Raw genomic sequence first — 5798 nt, 5'->3', positions numbered from 1 at the left:
GGCAGAGTCTGCACCCTGAATGCAGAGAATGAAAAGTTGTGGGTTTTACTGTACCTTTAATATAAAGGGAAAAGAAGACGGTGTTGGTTTGACAAAGGCATCTCATTAGGTATGCCTTTCAGGAATTCAGAACTGGCAGTTAATATGATTCGCAGATATGAGAAGTCACAGGCATAATTACTTTGCAGGGTAGGGACCAGGGACACAAGGGCTCGCGTTTTGTTTTGTTTGTTTTGTTTTTTAAAAATCTGGTGCTAGCTAACTGGTTTGTCCACTTGGAATTAATTCACCAAGCTGTCTACTTCTGAAATGCATTCTCTTATATAGGTAATTTGTAGTTCAATAAAAACTTAAAAAGCTTGTTGCCAGGAAAGCAAATTATCAAATAAGATAACTAATTAGTGTCTCAGATTTTTTAGAAACAAAATTGCCTGGTGGTTAAGAGCATGGGCTGTCTGCCTTTGAACCCCAGCTGTGCCACCAAGGTTGTGTGGCTTTGGGCAAGTTACTTGACCTCTGTGACCCTTCATTTGTACAGCTATGAAATGAGATACCTACGGGGCAAAATTGCCTGAGATAAAGAGTAAAGCATTTAGTAGAATAGTTGTCACAGAGCAGATGTTGAATACATGATACCACTGTTGTTTTTGCCATAGTTGTGGTAAACGAAAAGCATTTATCCTCATTGCTAACTCTCTTAATAGTACGACAGCAGGGTCCTGCTGTGGAGCACAGGGAACTATATTCAGTATCTTGTAACAGCCTAGAATGAAAAGCAATAGGAAAAGGAACATATATGTGTATGACTGAATCACTCTGCTGTACGCCAGACATTAACACCACATTGTAAATCGGCTATACATCAATTTTTTAAAAAGTACATATTGCTCTCTGATATGATCCATCCACTTATTGATTTACTTGATTACTGTCTATCTTGCGCCCCTTCATGCACTAGAACAAGTCTGTTTTGTTCATTGCTGCATCTCCAGTGCCTAGAACTGTGCCAGCTAAGCAGCAAGTGTTCAATAAATACTGATGCAATGAATGAGTGTAGAAAAAGTGATGGGGGGAGGGTATAGCTCAGTGGTAGAGCGTGTGCTTAGCATGCACGAAGTCCTGGGTTCAATTCCTCAGTAGCCGCCTTCAAGTAAATAAAAACCTAATTTTACCTCCCCCTCAAAAATATAAATAAATAAATAAATATAAAGAAATGAAAGTGAAATTCAACTTGTCACTGACCAATAGTAAAGCTCTAATAAAATGATAACATTTGGTAATAACGAGGATGCGGTGAGACAAACTCTGCCCTTCTGTGCTTTCTGTGAGCAGGTGGAAATTATTTTAACCTTTCTAGAAACTGACTTGGCACTCTTACCCAGTAATTCCATTTCCGGGACTCTATTGTAAGGAAATCCCAGAAGATCTGCACAAAAGTTTATGCACAAAGATGTTCTCTGTTGCATTATTTGTATCAGTAAAAAACAACTGGATACAACAAATATTTGTAATAATAAGTTTTATACATTTACAGCAATAAGCTTTAGAGGAAAGGCTCTGTAAATTACGGAATGGCAACATTATGGAATATTAGGCAATCATTTTAAATGAACGGGGAACATGTTTTTATGATATCTTAAGTAAAAATAAGCAGAAGGCGGAAGTGCTGTGTGATGTACTCTCAACAAGAAATGGAAGAAAACTATTCATAACTTTAAATTATTGGAAGAATCCGTAACAAATAACCGGGGGCAGAATCACCATGGCTTCTCTCTTTTTTAAAATTTTATTAATTTATTTTTCAATTGGAGTCTAGTCAGTTTACAATGTTGTGTCGGTTTCTGGTGTACGGCATAGTGATTCAGTCATACATATACATATATTCCTTTTCATATTCTTTTTCATTATAGGTTACTTCAAGATATTGAATGAAGTTCTCTGTGCTATACAGTAGAAACTCTCTATCTATTTCATATACTGTAGTTAGTATCTGCAAATCTTGAACTCCTAAGTTATGCCCACGGTTTTTCTTTTCATCTTTTGGTTATCTATAGTTTCCAAACTCTCTACACAAACATGGATGCGATTTTTTTCAGTGCCCACAAAGAAAGCAAATCATTTTCAGAGCAGAGTGTTTGCTTCCCCTGACTGGTCAGGAATTTAGTTCCGGAGATGGTGGAACTAATCCAAAATGCAGAAATGGCGCTGGGCACAAACACAATTATCCCACAGAAAACTTGGCAAGGAACTCAATATCTAACCACAGGGAACTGGGGAAGTAAATCATAATCCGCCCATAGAAACTCGGGCAGCCATTAAGAGTTATGTTTAAGAAAAGCCTGAAGCACCATGGCGAATGTTTGTGTTTAAAACCATCTGTAAAACAGCAAGATATAAAATGACATATGCAGGGGGTGGGGGGCAGTGGCGGGGAGGGTGTCGCTCAGTGGTAGAACGCACGCTTGGAAAGCATGAGGTCCTGGGTTCAATACCCAGCACCTCCGCTAAATTGAAAATAAATAAATAAATAAACCTAATTACCCACCAAAAAGAGCTGCGTAAAAAAATGACATGCAATATCATTCCCTCTGTGAATGTATATACATAAAATCCCGTGTTACATACAGAGGGAAATGTAGATATATACACACACACACATACATACACAGAGAAGATTTTATATGTATATACAGACACATACATAACATAGAGGCATGGAGGATTTTACATACGCACAGAAGGAAATGAACATATATATAACATAAATGTAAATTTTATATATAAATATAAAATATTCATTACTATAAATATATAAAATGTATATGTAAAATTATACAGATGAAAAATATACATATATGAAATTAGGAGGCGAAAACAGGATGCTAACAACACAATTTTACAAAGACAAAACCTGGAAATAAACATGTCAGACAGCTACTCCTGGTTGTTTCTTGGTGGATTAATCTTGCTGCTTCAACTTTATAGGAAAAGCCCCTCGGCCACTGGACGCCTCTCCCTGGGGACCAACTTTGTCTGTCAGATGTGTCACCTCATAGGGTTTTTTTCTCCCGCTATGTATTTCCCACATATTTAAACCTTTATAAATACAGACTTCTGTAAGTTTTTTTCCACCTAAACCTTGTATATTGTATGAATCGTTCTGCAATCTGCCTTTATCACTTCATAGGCTTCAGAAAATTTATTCTGTCAGAAGCACCGCCTTGGGAGTTTAATCGGCTGCCTCGCATCTCATAGAAGCGCGGACTCCCAGTTTATTTGACGAGTCCCTTATTGGTGGCACGTGGGTCGTTTCCAGGGCTTTTGCTGTGATACACAGCGCGGTGAACATCCTTGCGCATCCTGCCGCGGGTTCAGGTTCAAGTACGTCTCTAGGGAGATTCCAAGAAGTGAAAGTTGAGGAGGAAGAGGGCGCACGTTTAAGGGTTCCGGGGGCCCTGCATGAAGACTGCCCTCTCCTCTTCCTCCTTTTTTGTAATCGCCAGGTTTTCCATTCTGAGCCTGTTATTTTCATGAAAACAAAAACCAGGCGTGATTCCGAAGAATGCGACTTGCAGCCCATTTTCTGGGAACCAGTTGAGGATCCCCCTGGACTGATGAAGTCCCTGCATCCCCCTCAGGTGAGCTCCCAGTGTGTTGAGGGTGACCTGGTCCCACCTCAGGTCTGAGGTGGAGGATCCAGGTCCCAGGTGCCCTGCCCCCTCTCTACCCAGCACGAGGCTCAGAGCAGAGTCTGGGAGACCTGAGATTTCCTACTCTCACCCCATTTAAGGGAGCAGCTCACACTCCCTCAGGGAGCAAGCCGGGGAACCTGAAACTTGTTTTCTCTCCCTCCTGCTGCAGCGCGAGTCTCAGTAAAGCCTGGCTTGGATTGCTCCTCTGGCCTGTTATCAATTTCTATTGATTAAGGAGACCAAGAAGCCAGGTGAGTAGCAACGAGTTTCATTATCCATAACAAGTCCCTTTCAACCACACCTGAGTTTATGCTAATCAGGTGATGCTGTTGCTCCCCTAGAGATCTTCAGAATAGAGGCTGGTTGCCAAAGGAACCAACCATGTGATTAGAGGGCTGGAAGGTTCAGCCTACCCACCCTGCACCCCCACCTCCTGGAAGAGGAGATGCAAATTAAGTCAATCAGGAATGGCCAGTGATGGAACCAATCATGCTTATGTAATGGAACCTCCATGAAATCTTAAATCAAAGAGGTTCAGACGGCTTTTGTGTTGGTGGATGTATTCACATGCAGGGAGGATGGCTCACCCCAACTTCCTGGGACAGAAGCTCCTGCCCTCCAGACCTCTTTCATCTTGCTATTCATCTGCATCCTTTGTAATAAACGATAAACATAAGTGAAGTGTTTCCCTGAGTTCTGGGAGCCACCATGGTATATTATCAAACCTGAGGAGGGGGTCTCGGGAACCCCCTGATTTACAGCCGGTTGTCGGAAATACAGGTGACAGCTTGGGACTTGTGATTGGCGTCTGATGTCGCGCCAGCCTTGTGGGACTGAGCCTTTAACCTGCGGGGTCTGCCCTTACCCTGGGTAATTAGTGTCAGAATTGAACTGAATGGTTGGACAGCCAGCTGGTGTCTGGAGAGTTGGAGACCTGGTTGGGAGAGGGAGGGAACCTACGCGTATTTGGTGTCATAAGTACTGTGAGTAGAGAAAGTGTTCTTTTAGCCCCTTTTTACTCAACGTTGATATAAAATGTTTCAAACATACAGAAAAATCAAAAGGACTGTACAGTGACTGTCCCACCCCACCCTTTGATTCATTGGAGGATTTTCATTCAGTTTGCTTTGTGACCTATCTGTCCATCGATTTTTTACATTGGCATGTAGTTGACACATAATATTGTGTAAGTTAAGGTGTACCAGGTGATGATTTGATAGATTTATATGTTGTAGTGTAATTGTCACTAACACTTCCATCATGTCACTTTTATTATTGTTTCTTTTTTTGTGGTGGGAAAAATTAAGATCCAGCCTCTTAGCAGCTTTGCAATTTCTAACTCAGTATTGTTTGTGCTCACTCTGCTGTGCATCAGATCTCCAGGATTTATTTATCGACCAGTTGTAATCTTATTTTTTTCGAGTCAGATTTATTGAGGAATAATTTACCTAATAATCATACAATTCTGCACAATTCATCTCATCCTCTTAATAAAGTACATGGTTCAACTTTTCAAGTCTACAGTTTGAGTTTTGGGTTTTTTTTTAACCTACAGCTCTATTGAGACATAATTAACATACAATAAACTGTACGTACTTGAAAGTGCACAATTTGGTGAGTTTTGACATGTGTGTACCTCTACGAAGCCATCACCACAAGCAAGATAGTGAACACATCGGCACCCCAAAAGTTTCCTGTACCCCCTTGTAATTCTTCCTTCCTACCCCACCCCACCCCCATCCCCAGACACCCATTGACCTGTTTTCTATCAGTGTAGATTAGTCTGCATTTCCTAGACTTTTATATAAATGGAATCATACGGAATGTTCTATTTTTTGTGTGTGTGTCTGGCTTTTTTTGCTCAGCAGAATATTCTGAGATTTGGCCACATTTTTGTGTGCTTCAGAAATTCATTCCTTTTTATTGTCAAGCAGTATTCCATGGTCTGGCTGTGCCACAATGTGCTGATTCATTTGCCTATTGATGAACATTTGGGTTGCTTCCCATATTTAGTTACAATAAATAAAGCTTCTGTGACCATTTGTGTCCGGGTCTTCGTATAGATGTGTGCTTTCCTTTCTCTTGGGTAAATACCCAGGACTGTAA

The 5798-nt window shown here is 40.7% G+C and overlaps 1 non-coding gene across 1 annotated transcript; it reads left to right on the top strand.

Annotated features, from left to right (window-relative positions):
- The first annotated feature begins 2431 nt into the window (after positions 1-2431).
- TRNAS-GGA (transfer RNA serine (anticodon GGA)) lies at positions 2432-2504 on the top strand. Its single transcript has one exon. It is a non-coding gene; the product is annotated as a tRNA-Ser (tRNA).
- Positions 2505-5798: the final 3294 nt, after the last annotated feature.

This window comes from Vicugna pacos, chromosome 9 (assembly GCF_048564905.1).
Source record: "Vicugna pacos chromosome 9, VicPac4, whole genome shotgun sequence".
In the NCBI taxonomy this organism is placed as follows: Eukaryota; Metazoa; Chordata; class Mammalia; order Artiodactyla; family Camelidae; genus Vicugna; species Vicugna pacos.
Note: the sequence above shows the minus strand (reverse complement) of the source record. Positions and strands in the feature narration are given on the sequence as shown.